Here is a 15,111-nt window from a genome sequence, read left to right as displayed (position 1 = left end):
TCCATTACTCCTGGTCATATTGAGCTAAATGTATCAACAGAGGTGCCAGAGATACAGTTATATACAATTAACTTATGCAAATGTACATTTTCTCCAGCTTTTATTTTTGAGTATAGATCCAAGATCATGTTTGAGGCTGACTAGTTCATCTATGTGATGCCTGATCAACAACACTGTGAGGCAGTAAAAATAGAGTTTGACACTTTTCGTGTGTCCAGGGACACAGACAGAAGGTATCTGGTCAGTAAATTACAAAATTCAATCTTCACAAAAATCTTCAAAGAAAAACACATGACATAATAAGGTAAACCTGCATATTTGCAACAAAAAGAAAGTATTTTTATACTGTAGACAAATATTGTTTTAGAGCGAAATATACTTATTTTTCAAGTGTAAACTAACCTATAACGTCTTTCAGCATTTTAGGACATCCTGTGTGCTGCTGGCAGAGTTGTCATGATCACTCAAATCCCGGGCATCACATAGGCAATGTTTTCCAGAGTGGAGGCCTCAAAAAACAGAGAGAAGAAACAGTTGTTTCCTCCTTAACGCATAACATACTGGCAGAACTAGTGTCACTCGTATGTGTGCACATGCACATAAGCAGTGTTAAGTATGTGGTGCGAATGCTGTTAAGTGGCTGCATCTCTCACCAGTGTGTGTTGTGTGCAGCTCCTTAGCTCTGGTACCTCTGTGGTGAGGCAGATCAGAGGAGCCAGGCCACACAGCAGAGAATCCAACAGCAGAGACAAGCTACTCGACACACACACCATTTTCTGCAGACACACAGACAGGCAATTATCAGTGAATATGCTTCATGTTCCCCAGAGGCGAAATGAAACCTGCCCTCCTTGATCCTGTAGTCAGTTAAAGTCACAGAGACATGCAGCTGACAAACCAGTCAAGGGTTTTGATTTGTACGACTGCAGTACTCCACAGCTTTCAACACGTCCTTGGACTTTTTCTAAAACACATCTTTTGGGCTCCAGGATTCATGTCTCCATTTCAAAATATTGTGCCGCAGTACAGTAACCTGGTATTTTAACCCCATTGCACTCATACTTACCTGTACCCCCACATTTATGGGCCTTCTTAGTTGGTAATTTGGTCTGGCTGCCTGGTAAAGTGAGCAGCATTCAGTCATCTCCATTTGTTGTTATTTGCTCTCAGATAGGCAGTAATTTGCTCGGCCACTGTGCCCAAGAGGCACAACACCCCTCATGTGTCAGTTTGAGAAGTAAACAAAAAAGATGAACAACATGCAACACTTTGAGTACATGAAGCAGCACTTCATCATATCATGATTTGAAACATTAAAAATATACATATCCAATTAGTTCCAATGAAAGAGCAGCCTCTTTATTGTCTATGAAACACCCTAACGATATCAAAGGCAGCATCCCAGACCAGTAATCATTAGAAATGAAGACAAAAATTCTTTATTTTCATGACTCACATTTGTCTCCTGAAGATGGTGTCCAATGAGGGACAATGATTCCCCCAACAGGTGTAGGTGAGCTGCAGCATTGACCGGATCCCGTTCAGAGCAGCCAGGACCCCTGGATGTTGATCTGAGAGTGTCCCTGGCTGAAGAGGTGACGCCGCACAAAGAGCTAATGGGACTACAGGTGTCAGTCATGGGGCTGAGTACCATGGGACTAACTGCAGAGCTCCTCGTAGAAGCTATGGCTGAACTGGGAACAGGTATGGACGGACATAGTCTGTGGTTCACCAAAGTGGCAGGAGGGGTGATAGCTGTGGTAATGGGACAGTCTGCCATGTTGTGCTGGTGATCTAGATACACCAAGTACTCCAACATGGAGCTTGGATTTGGCTGAAACAGAAATGTAGAAAAATGATGATGAGTAGAAGTGAGAACAGAAATAAACTTTGAATAACATGCATGACAATTACCTGATCAATGCTGCCCCCTGCTGTGCAACACAAATGCAACAACTTGTCTTGGAAGTCCTAGAGGAGAGTTTTTAGTCCTGATAAGTTTAGAGGGGATTAACTGTTTACTAATGAATTTAAAATCTTAACACCCACAAACTTCATTTGACAGAGTAAAATGCATTTAACCCCACATTTTTACATCACATCTTCTCTGTCACCTCTTGCGCTCCTCCTATTTCCCATTTGGCTTGTGGCGCACAGATTGGATAAGCAGGGAGGAAGCCAGAGGAAAGCGCAGGCTCAGCTCCACAGTGACCTGCAACATGTCAGGTAGTCATAAACTTACACAACAGATGAATGTGATTATGGCATGCCTTTCCGCACCTTCCGATTACACTATCATCATCTATCGTAATCGTTATGTGACTAGTCATTGTGGTTTTAGCTGAGATTTGAACTTTTTACCACTGAGACTAAGTTCCAACATAAAAACCTTTTCAGATGCCTACAAAGGTGACACATGGCAAACACACACACAGTTAGATTAAAACCACCTCACCAGAGTGTTGCCTTTTCTTGTAAAGCAAGCCTTTTGGTTCCTGAAAAAAGGGTATATAATAAGCCATCACAACTGGTGCTAGCATTAATTTACTGCATTACAAAAGCTGACTATTTCATAGAGTTTTTTAGAGGGCTTGAACAGAACAGTGTGTACCACACTGAACGGTGTGAACGGTGGTTACGCACACACACACACACACACACACACACACACACACACACACACACACACACACACACACACACACACACACACACACACACACACACACACACACACACACACACAGAGCCATAAACTGGCAAAAAATTACCACAAGGCAGAACAGTTCAGAGTCCAGTTATCTGCAGGGAGGATACACCTAGGACCTTATAACAGAATACTATATTGATGGCAATGTATCAATAGCATGTGCCCAGACAGTACATCATAATATATGTTGTTATTTGTCACACCCCTTATCACAGCTGTTGGTACTCTTAAAGCTTAATAGTCAGTAATTTCTCCACCGTTCCTCTCACTACCAGTGCAGTCCACCTTATAGAGACTCTTGGTGCTACATTCATCGCAATCCGAATCTGGCTCCTCCAGCTCCTCCTCGTCCATCATTGAGTCTTCGTGGGACCTTTTCTTCTCTCTCTGGAGTCCACTCACCAGGCCTGCGTCACTTTCCATCTGCACAGCCAGGGATCACAAGGACAGTGGTTCAGCAGCAGTAATGTTAATGGACACACGAGCTTCACTTGTGATGGAGAGAAAAGCAACACCAATGCAAGAGAGAGCAGAACTTCAGAAATTTAGATTAATTCAAAATGTGTCCATTTGCTAGAAACAGAGCATTTCTACTTGGCAAGTGAATTCATCATTGACCTTTAACTTCAAGTGACTTGTTATAGTCAGTGATGGAAAGTAACTAAGTATATTTATTCAAGTACAGTTCAGTACTAATTCAAGGTACTTCTACTTTTACTCCACTGTACTACATCTCAGAATATAGTTAAAATTAGTCGTAAACATCTACAGCAGTAAAATGCAACATAATACATGAAGGCAGCAGCGACATTAATGCAAAAACATCATGAACACTGACAGACCATTTTACTGCAGAATAAGTACTTCTGCTTCTGCATACTTGTACTTGAGTGAGGATTTGAATACAGTACTTTTAAGTGTAGTAAAGTATTTTCAGTGTCGTGTTGGCACTATTACTTGTGGATACCTCTTCCACCACCACGAATCGAAATAAAGCAACTATCTAAATGCTAAGCTAGGTGTTTGCTAGCTAATGTCTTGCTAATGCAGAAAACAAGCAGCCCAGTCTCAGTGTTAGCTAACTACATAAGAGTTTCTGATAATACAGATTTAATGTGGGATTGTTTGCTCCATCGCTAATGTTCGGCTTTCTCACGGCTGAGGTCGTTTTTCTGTGAAACAAATAAACAAACGGCTAACGCTGCGGGGATGTGAACAGTTTGAACGTCGCCTTGTTACGTTGTTGTTAAGTTAAAAGTCCGTCGTCGATGTTGCGAGGTTACAGCGACTTCTGACGGCAACGGTATGCCTGAGACTTAGTCAAAAGATAAGGTTTATTTAAAAAAAAAAAAAAAAAAACGCTTTAGTGTAGGCCACATCCGGTTTTGTCGACTGACCAACGAGCTAACATGTAACATTAGCTAAGAACTTCATATAAAGACCCTTAAACCTTGTTTTCGTCGGTGGGCTCGGCTGTCCACTCTCATGACGGTGGTCACGAATCTGAACCATGTGAAGGAAGAAGCTGCTGACTCACGGTTAGCGTTTCCCTCCCTCCCTCTCCGCACGTCTGCTGATTCATGTAAACATGAATCTCCCAGTGCCACACCAAGCTCTCCTCCAAACCCGGAGCTTTATACGGGAAGGAGTAGTTTGTTTACTTATTTTAAACTTTTGGGATTAAAAAAAAGAAGTTTAATCTTAACTGTAGAGTCACACGGAGTCACACCCCCCTCAGCTGTTGTCATAATCATAAACGTCTGAAATGACAATTAGGGGATGTAAACAAAACAAAAAAATTCATCATGGTGTGTTCAAATGCAATTTCAAGAAAAAAAAATGAAGCACGCACAAAATTAAAGCAAATATTTAAAGTAATGAAAAGTTAATTATATCTAATAATCACTTTTACATGCAGTAATTGATAAAGTAATTCAATAACTTTTCAGTCAAGTAACTAGTATTTGCATGAAACCACAGTTTTTAACATTGACGTGGGAAGTGCCAAGGATGCCAAGGAAAGTCCCAGAGTTAAGGGGCTCTATTTTCGATTCTGCCTTCAGGGACGGCGCAAAGTCAGGTCCACTTCGCTGATGGGGCGTGGCAGCGCCGACTGGTATTTTCGTGCACTGAGCCGCAGGCGCAACTCCTCCCCCTTCTCATCTCAGTCCCTCGCCTTTAAAAACGCCAGAGGCGCATGGCAAGTTTCGAGGATGACTGACCCCAGGCAGAAAAGTGTCTAAAGACTTACGGATTTGATGATATCCTGAAGCCTCTTGTTGATGATCTTAAAATACTTGAAACACAAGGAATTGAGATGCCTTTCTCAGACTCATCATTGCTTCATTCTGTTATACAAGTAACAGGTGACAACCTAGGTTTACATTGACTGTTTGGTTTTGTTGAGTCCTTCAGTGCTACATATTTCTGTGGAGTTTGTTTGACAAGTAAGGATGAGTCACAGTCTGTCTTTACTGAAGATAACCCTGGCATGATTTTTCATACAAAAGAAATCCATGCATGTATGGTGCATGAGGTTTGAGGCCAAACATAATTCTTTTTAAAAGATCAGTGAAAATTTTCAAAAATATCACAAAAGCATTGGTGAAACAACACCAGTGTACACACTAGTGTTAGGTAAATTCAACACTGATGAGTGTTATATTGAGAGTGTTGTTCCAACTCTGTCACAGTGTTAACTGTTTAACACTTTCAAAAGTGTTATTTTAACTCGATCTAGAGTGGACCAATGTGGACTTTTTCAAAGTGTTGAATTTAATAATAATAATAATAATGATTTTATTTGTATAGCACTTTTCATACAGAAGGAAATGTAGCACAAAGTGCTTTACAGTCAATGATAAAGAAAATAAAGACCCCCCCACCTCTACCTTGCCCACACACACCCACACACAAGATTACAAACTCACACAATCAACACCCACGTTACATCATGATATACTGAGGAAACGCCATCTTGAATTAAAAAGGAATGAAATGAAGAAACACAAGAGATAAATTTGAAATATTAAAACAATAAAAAAAACAAATAAAATTGAACAAAATTTCTATAGATAAAAAAATAAAATAAATAAAATGAAATAAATACCTAAAATTGATAAAATTAAAAATTAACTAAACTTTTGCTAACTTTGACTACATTTTCAATTTAGTAAAAGCCAGACTAAAAAGGTGGGTCTTACGTTTGCTTTTAAAAGCTTCAGTATTACATGTCGCCCTCAGGTCTTCAGGCAGGCTATTCCTTAAACAGGGGGCATATAAAAAGATGCTTCATCGTATGTTTTGGTTCTAACTTTGGGTACTGTTAAAAGGCCACTTCCAGAAGACCTGAGGGCTCTGCTGGGTTCATATGGTAAATGCAAGTTAGATAAATAAGAAGACTAAGAGCAAGACCATGAAAAATTTTAAAAGAATTTTAAAATCAATTCTAAAATGCACAGGAAGCCAAAACAGAGACTTTAAATTCGGTGTAATATGAGCTCTCTTTCTGGTCTTTGTCAGCATTTGAGCAGCTGAGTTTTGATGTAATTGTAGTTGAAAAATGTTCTTTTTAGGGAGACCAGAAAGAACAGCATTGCAGTAATCAATCCTGCAGGTAATAAAAGCATGAATAAGTGCCTCTGCATTGTCATTGCATTGTCTCTTGGCAATGTTTTTAAATGATAAAATGCCTTTTTTGTGACATCCTTTGTATGAGCCTCAATTCAGTTCTGTGTCAAATGTTGCGCCAAGATTTTTGACTTGTTGGCTCTCTCTGGTCTCCTGTACCAAAAAATAAAACCTGAGTTTTGTCCTGGTTGAGCTGTAGAAAGTTCTCTGCCATCCAGGATTTAATGTTTGAAATACAGTTAAAAAGGACATCAAGTGGTCCTGTGTCATCAGGAGACACAGCGATGTAAAGTTGTGCGTCATCTGCATAGCTGTGAAAGTTGATGCCGTTGCTCCTGATGACATTTCCAAGTGGTAGCATGTATAGGTTAAAAAGGGTTGGACCTAAAATTGACCGCCGGGTAACACTGCATTTCATTTGATAAAAACAATATGTGCAACACCCTAGGAGTTGAATTAACATTTCCGAATTTGCTGTGTAGTTTGATGACGGTTCTGCCAATCTGGAGCGTCTTCACCAGTTTGGAGTGTGTTGAACTATTCTGCAACTGGTTTTCCCACCATCTTCTGTAAGTCATCAAAGACCTGTAAAACCAAGGAAATGATGTCCATCAGATGCTTCTGGGTTCATAATTAATTGCAAGAGCAAAGGTTGCAAAGATCTGCCCAACCATCATCGTTCTGTACCTGAATGTTGAGCTCGAAGGCTCTGACAGCCTCCTCCAGCACGCCGTTCCTCTCCTCCTCTGTCAGCTCCACGCTGTTCATCTGGCTGCAATACAGCTCTTTGAACAGGTTAGGGCTGGACACACTGGGGAAGGCAAAGAACGCCAGACCCTCCTTGCTCTTCAGCCCCATGGACGTTTGGACTTTTCGACCCAGGACCTGACCACCAGACAGGTCACCGAGGTACCGGGTGTAAGTGTGGGCAACCAGGAATTCAGGGTTTTCTCTACCAATCTGAAAAAAAACAGGAATAGGAGTGTTATTTCAGTTTCACACAGCAGAGAAACTGTGTAATACATATATGAATCAATGAAACATACCTGTCTGAGTCTGTCGGTGTACCTTTTTGTGGCTGCAGGGACAGCAATCTTCTCTCTCCAGTCCTGGCCGTAGAAGTACTCCAGGTCTTTCTCAATGGCCTCTAGCCTGGCCAGCTGAGCAGGGAAGTAAATGGGTGTGACGGCTGGGTGGTTGCAGTTCCTCTCCAGCTCTTCCTCCAAGGCCTGGTAGATCTCATACAGCGAGCACAGGAGGAGCTGAGGAGGAGGAGAGGTGGTGTAAGAAAAAAAGATTACAGTAGTACACAAAAAGGTATGAAAAAAGAAGTGAGATTATCTGATAATGTGTCGGGCTTTACTGCGTTACCTTGTACTGTTGCAGTGTGACTTGTCCCCTACGGAAGCTCAGCATCAGCTCTGTGTTTTCTGCCCTGGCGTGACTCTCCTTTGTCACATTTTCGATTTGTTCTGACAGATTCCTGCAAAAACAAAATAAATCATCATCATCATCAGTGCAGTCAGGTTGACTTCAGTTGTATCAGACACAGATACTTTCTGACCACAGCTAAACAAGTGAAGGGTAAGGCAGGCAAGCAAACAAGCACACGGGACAAGTATGCGACTCCAAAGTAAGATGCTTACAGTTTGAACACAATCATCTAGTGAAACATGAATGAGTTAGGAAGAAAGGATTTAGAGATACAGTTAATAATTAATAATAATAATACATAATAATATACGCATTCAGTTGTTGATGCAGACTTCGGTCGTGATGGCGCCGTACGAGCAGCAGCCTGTTACAGCAGCTCTCTAGACTCTTAGGAGTTTTCTTCTCTTTTTCTGTTTTCTTGTGCGTCCATTTTAGTTCTGTCTGTTAGTAAATCTCTGGTGCATCAGAGACATCAAGCACGGTAACTCTGGTGGTACTTTTCATCACTAGTACAACTCGTGCAACTTTCTCCGCATCTGTGGGACCGTGAGAGACAATGGCTCACATTGTTTACAGTAGGGATCAGCTGCTGGCCCTGCGTAACACAGCTGTGCGGCTGGAGGAGCAACCTGATGTGGCAGTGTTTGTGAACGATAGATGGTGTAACTCCAGGCACATCACTATCAAAGAGCAGCACTGCTGCCCGGACATTGAGCTGTTGGCTGTTAGTTTGAGGCCATATTATCTGCCGAGGGAGTTCTCACATGCCATAGTGGTGGCTGTGAATATTCCTCCTTCTGCTAACGCTGATGCAGCCTGTGATGTCATCAACTCCGTGATCAGCAGGTGGCAGCCTCAGAAACCACAGGCCCTCTTAATGATCTCTGGGGATTTTAATCATGCCTCTCTGTCCTCCACTCTGCCCAAATTCATCCAGTATGTCACATGTGCCACCAGAGACAATAAAACACTGGACTTATTCTATGCCAACACCAAGGAGGCATATGAATCATCACCCCTCCCCCTTGTGGGAAGAACTGATCACAACCTGGTTCATCTCCTGCCTGTATACAAGCCTCTTGTTAACAGGCAACCAGCTGTGTCTCGCACAGTGAAGAGGTGGTCTGACGAGGCTGAAGAGGCTGTGAAGGACTGCTTCGATACAACCGTGTGGGATATATTCAGTGACTCTCATGAGAAGGACATTGACAGTTTGACAGACAGCATCACGGACTATATAAACTTCTATATAAGACAGAACACAGACCATTGAAACTTCTGGTGTGTACTCTGTGCATATCTGAACTATTCTCCTTGTCGACAATAAAGCCTTTTGTTCTTCAGAATCCTGTCTCCAGCAGATCATTTTTGAACACCATCAAGAAGATTTTTTCTTTGAACAATTAGATACAGCTGAATTTTGATTTTTGGTCCTTTGTGGCTTGAAACTTCTGTTTCATTCTACCACAACAAATCTTTGGCGAGCCAGCCAGGACAGTGTCAGCGTCACAAGGTCACCAGCACCAGAGGCGATCACAACCTGTCACCAGACCCTCGGGCCCAAAATCTAAGGTAAGCAGAGCCTTTTATTTTCTGCAAATCATATGAGGATGTCTGAGTGACAGGGTTGGTCCGTCCAGGTAATGGAATAACCCTCAAATGATCCACCTCTTCTGAACCTAACCCACTCTACATTGCCAAATTAATGAATGGTCACAGGAGACAGCTGAGAGCACTATCTGTTTTATGTGTATGTCTGTGTGCATGTCTGTGTCTGTCTGCATGCTTCAGCAAAGACCAATGGTGCGGACATGAATGAATAGAGTAAGTGTGAAAAGGTTTTGTTCAATATATACATTGCATGCTGGTTGGTTGCAACACTGGTATTTGCTGGAGGATTAATTTGGCTGGTAGTAAATAGGGGATAGCTAGGAAGAACAGAGCATGAAATCCCTGGAGTCAAAAAGTATTAAGATTGGAAGTTTTTCATGTTGAGGAAGTGAATTGGAAAACACCTTTGGATATAAAAGAAATATATTCCAGAGGTCAGAATTGGCACAGGCTCTATAAATTGAAGGTTCGTTATGTTGAGGAAGTGAATTAATAAACACCTGTCTGATGTTGGTGAAGTGAATTCAGATAAGGTAAGACAAGGCACAGATCCTGGAAAGAGGTGAATGAAGCTTTAAAGTGTATTAAAGCGCCTTTGACTTTGTTCGAGGGTTAGAAGTGATTGCCTATGTTGGGGAAGTGTATTAGGCAGACAAGCGTAAGCTAAATGAGATTGAGGATTGTGTGTAATAGGGAATACTTTGTAATAATACTATACCAAGTCAAAACAGGAACAGTTGTCTTTCTTGTGTGTTTTGTGTTAAAGAGGTCGACGTCTATGGATACCGCCCTTGGTAAAAGGGGTCTGCACAGGTAGACGATCTGACAGGTCATCATTCACCGCTTCGAAAGAAGGTCTGAACGGGTGAATGATTGTCAAGCACACTCTGCCCAGAGGAGGCAGCTACCACCTGTTTGTGTGGTAAACTTGCTTAGGAACAGCAAGAGTTAAAGTGCACAAAAATCACTAGGTGGTGATTTCAAGAGAAAATATAAAAAGAAACAACAACAAAAAAAAAAAGTTGGAAGCAGGAGAAGTAGGAGCTTAGATTAGAAAAAATAGTTACGGGAGATAAAGGGATAAAGGAGAAGGAGAGGAAAGGAGGGGTAAGACAGGTCCTTGTAAACCGGTTTTCTGTGCTCATACACACATGCGTTTGAAGCATCAAAGGGACAAGGCATGACACACACACACACACACACACACACACACACACACACACACACACACACACACACACACACACACACACACACACACACACACACACACACCAGATGTCTTAGAGCTGAGCTGCTAAGGGGAGAGAGCAGAAAGAGAAACAAAAAATGAAAATTTGCAGTAACTAAGTCATCAATCAGTAATTGGGCATATTATTTTAGGGATTTTAACACTTATAGGATTTTTAATGTTTCTCAGCAGGATCATATAGAGAATAACTGAAGATTGGACTGCTACTTAAAAGTAGAATAATAGTAGTAATAAAACAGAATAAAATATAGAATAAATAGTAAGGTCATTGTAAATAAATGCACATGGTGATTTATGACAATAACAGCACCTCTACTGTATTCAGAAAACACACCCATCAATCTTCTGGGACGTGACATCCTGTGCCCATTGAAAGCCATCATCATCTAAATTCACAAAGGCCTTAAACTGGAATTTATAAAAGAACAACAAGAACCACAGCTGCCACTACACTGCACTCTGATGTTTGATGAAAAGCAGCAACATACTGACTACGAAGAGTGCTGGACAGAGCTGATTACCGGCAAAATTTTCTCGGTGGTGTGTCAAGACCTGTATATTTGCCCACAAGGAGTAGCAGCAGCAGTTGTCCTACCACCAGAACTGCGCCACTAGTTTCAAGTGCCAAACTCTACTCCACATGTCACCCTCATGATAGCTGCACGACAAGAGTCACATCACCTGGGACCGATGATGAAAGCAGCACTGCAGGTGAAAGCATGGAAGTCTACTCTGAACTCACAGATACAGTCTTCCTCCAATGGACAGTATTTGAAGATTTCTCTATAAACGTATGATGGAGGAACAGGAGTCCAAGTACTGTTGAGCCAGACAGCTCCAATGCTACTGCCTCTCTCAGAAGAACACGGTGCACTGCTTAGTCAGGTATCACCTAGATCATGGTCAAGTAAAACCGACATAGGGAGCCTTTGTGTCCTTAAACAGGACATGCAACAGGCCCCAGCACCCAGCAACCCTAACTATGTTATTGTGTTTCATTTGTATGTTGCAGAGAAAGCAGGATATGCATGTGCAGTACTGATGCAGGAAACTCCCACTGGTAAGCAACCACTAGCATATTACAGCACCAAGCTAGACAACATGAAACAGGCCTGCCTCCCTGTTACCAAGGGCTGGCAACAGTTGCCTTTGTCTTCCAGAAAGCATCAGCCATTACAATGGGGCATCCATTCTGTACACATCTCATCAGCTACATGCATTAATCACGAGCCCCAGATTTGTTTTAACACAAGCTAAAAGAACAGGCTACGAGGTAATCCTCTCAGCCCCAGAGCTTACCATTCAATGCTGCACCACAATTAATTCTGCCACATGAATGGTGACACCCATAGACGGGACGCCACGGGACGCCATGGGACGCCACGGGACGCCACACGACTGCATTGAACAAACAGATGTGTTCTTGAAGCCACGTCAAGATTTATATAATCAGCCCATACCAGCACAACTTACCTATATTGTGGACGGTTCCTTTTTTAGGGATGCTGCAGGAAACCATGCTGGTTATGCTATAATACAACTGCATCCTGATGACACCTTTACTCAGGTGCAAACAATGAAATGTGCTCAACCTTGTTCTGCACAACTTGCAGAAATCAAAGCTTTAACTGCTGCATGTCGCCTAGCGGCAGGGAAAACTTTAAATGTCTACACAGACTCGCAGTATGCATACACAGTCTGCCACATTCATGGCATCATTTGGAAACAAAGAGGCTTCCTCATAACAGGTGGCACACCAGTAACTCATGGCAAAGCCATCTCAGCTCTCTTAGAAGCAATTCACTATCCAAAAGCACTAGCCATAATTAAATGTGCAGCTCACCAGACTACAAACACTTTGCTAAGGGTAACAACAGATGAAGCTACCTCCACCTACATGGGACCAATAGTGCTAGCGGGAGACTGTCAACCTCTCACGAACTTAACATCCCTGATGGCAGAACAAGCCGCAGCAGGCCCCTATGAACTCTCTGTAGGGTGCAAAAGGGGAGCCTTTAGAAACAGTGTGACAGGTCCAACACCTGGATTGTGGCCTGGTCCATGTGGACATTTTGTTCTCCCTTCTTCTCTAACTAAGATTGCTATTCTCAGTGCGCATGGTTAAGACCATTGCACAAGGAGGGAGGTGCTGAGATGATTTCAGGCTGTGTGGTGGTCACCGTTTTTGGCGGCTATGGTCGACAGAATGCTACAGGAATGTGAGGTATGTGCACAATACAACATAAGAAGATCATTCACAGCGCCACTTGCACATATTCCACCACCAGCAGGTCCTTTTTGTCATCTAATGATGGACTACATTGACATGACGCAACGAGTGAAAGGATTCAGATACATCTTGGTAGTTGTGGACGGGTTCAGCAGATGGGTAGAAATTGTCCCAACTAAATGTCCAGATGCGAGAGCAGCAGCAAAATTTTTGTTTAAGGAGGTCTTTCCGAGATTTGGCTTTCCAGACACCATCAGTTCAGTGGATCTGCATTTGTAGCCATTGCCATTTGTTGAAGATGCTAGGCATCAAACAGAAGTTACAGTGTGTTTATCACCCACAATCACAGGGAGAGGTGGACAGAGCAAATGGCACACTGAAAACAAAGCTCACAAAAATTATGGCAGATAGCCAATACAAGCTTAACTGAGTGGATGCATTGCCTCTAGCTTTAATGTCTATGTGTACACAAGCTAACTGACTAACACATCTAACACCACACGAGGCACTCACAGGGAAACCGATGACAGTTCCCGGTGACGGCTGTCTTCCTTCCAACAGATAAAAACTGTGTCCGAGGAGAGGAACGCTGACATCCCAGAGCCACTGAGGAAGGTCGTGCCTGCCGATTGGGTCTACGCGAAGGTGTTCAAATCCTATCTACCCCAACTGCGCTGAAAGTAGAGGGTAAGAGAGACAGAGACTGGCTGAGAGGAAAAGGCGTGAAAGTAGAGACTCAGTAAGTAGTGCAGCAAGTAGTGGTTTACTGCAACCCAGACAGTCTCCTGAACATAGTACAGGAGGAGATGATGAAAGCAGCCCTAGATCAGCACCCAGTGCAGGTGAAGAAGCAGGGGGAGAACATGAAGGCACCCCTTGGTCACCATTCAGTGCAGGAGAAGGGACGTCAGAAAAAACATGTCCGCCAGAAATCGACCCACTTAGCTCTCTCAATTGGCTACGGAGCACCATCACCACAAAGAAGATTTTTTTCTTTGAACAATTAGATACAGCTGAATTTAGATTTTTGGTCCTTTGTAGCTTGAAACTTCAGTTTCATTCTTGCGACTTCTGTGCATTGTGTCATTGTGGCTGCTGTCAAGATTCTCATTCTGCCTTGATGGATTTTTAAACCTTTCAGATTCTTGCAGGTTTTACCGCAGATGCACTGCAATGATTCACAGCGGCTCATTCTTACCAGTCGTTTGTCTGCTCTGCTGTCCTCTTCTCAGTCTCCATTGTGGCCCTAAAAAAAGGTTAGAATGTGAGAAAGGTGCTTTTACAGGACCAAAACCATCATCCAACATGATCTCCAACATTGTACAGGGATTGAAGAGGTATAAAATGTCAGAGAGAGGTTATGAAATTCAAAATGTGACAAAAACAGCAGTGTAAGAATTGTGTTGAACTCACCAGTTAGGATGAAGTTCTGTAGGTTTGGTGGTTTGGTCTGTATTCACAGCGGCTCAGTCTTCTCTCTGGATGTTCAGTACACTTTGTATTTTGTATGCTCCTCGTTTTATACATGCTCCTTTGTCTCCTCCCTCCAGCAGCTGAATGAAAACAGCAACTTGGCCTCATAAACCTCAGCTAAACATGATGTGGCAACTTCAGCAAAAAACAGTAGGAGGGACTGAGAGTTAACATGATGCAGCAACTATGGAAGCAACTTGGTAGAGTCCCGAGGGACAGACTATAGGACTTAGCATGAGTAAGGAGTTTTTAGCCCTGCCCTGGAAAACCAGGAGGAGGAGGAGCTGAGCGCTAAGCATGACAGCGCAGCTTTGGAATTCCAAAGTTGAACCATGCGAGAGGAGGAGCCGGCCCTAAACATGACTGTGTGAGTTTCTGAAGAGGGAGGAAGTGCTGCAACAGTGACTAATGACACAGAAAAAACACATCACATGACAGGATGAGCGCAATACACCAACAGTGTCAGCTCATCAGAAACATGAACAAGTTCAACCACGTTACCATATTCCTAAGTCTGTGAACACTGACATAAAAAGAAAATGTTTCAGTAAAACAAGAGGCAACAGGGAGGAAGTAGAGCAGATATGAGCACTGGAGGCTGCAAAAATTAGTGAAACATGCTGCTGTCTATGATTTTTGTCCACTTTTTATTAAACTGTTGTAAAACCAACAAACACATGATGTATCCGACTGTGTTGCTCTGTTTATAAAAAGGATGAACTCTGCACAGATCATTTTAAAAGCTGAGCTGTTGACTTGATTTAATCAATG

At 42.5% G+C, this 15,111-nt stretch overlaps 1 pseudogene; it reads right to left on the bottom strand.

Annotated features, from left to right (window-relative positions):
- Positions 1 to 2,944: 2,944 nt before the first annotated feature.
- On the bottom strand, positions 2,945 to 14,425 carry LOC139337177 (heme oxygenase-like; annotated as a pseudogene).
- Positions 14,426 to 15,111: the final 686 nt, after the last annotated feature.

This window comes from Chaetodon trifascialis, chromosome 2, assembly GCF_039877785.1.
Source record: "Chaetodon trifascialis isolate fChaTrf1 chromosome 2, fChaTrf1.hap1, whole genome shotgun sequence".
Taxonomy (NCBI): Eukaryota; Metazoa; Chordata; class Actinopteri; order Chaetodontiformes; family Chaetodontidae; genus Chaetodon; species Chaetodon trifascialis.
The sequence above is the reverse complement of the archived record's forward strand: the minus strand, read 5'-3'. Positions and strand labels throughout refer to the sequence as shown.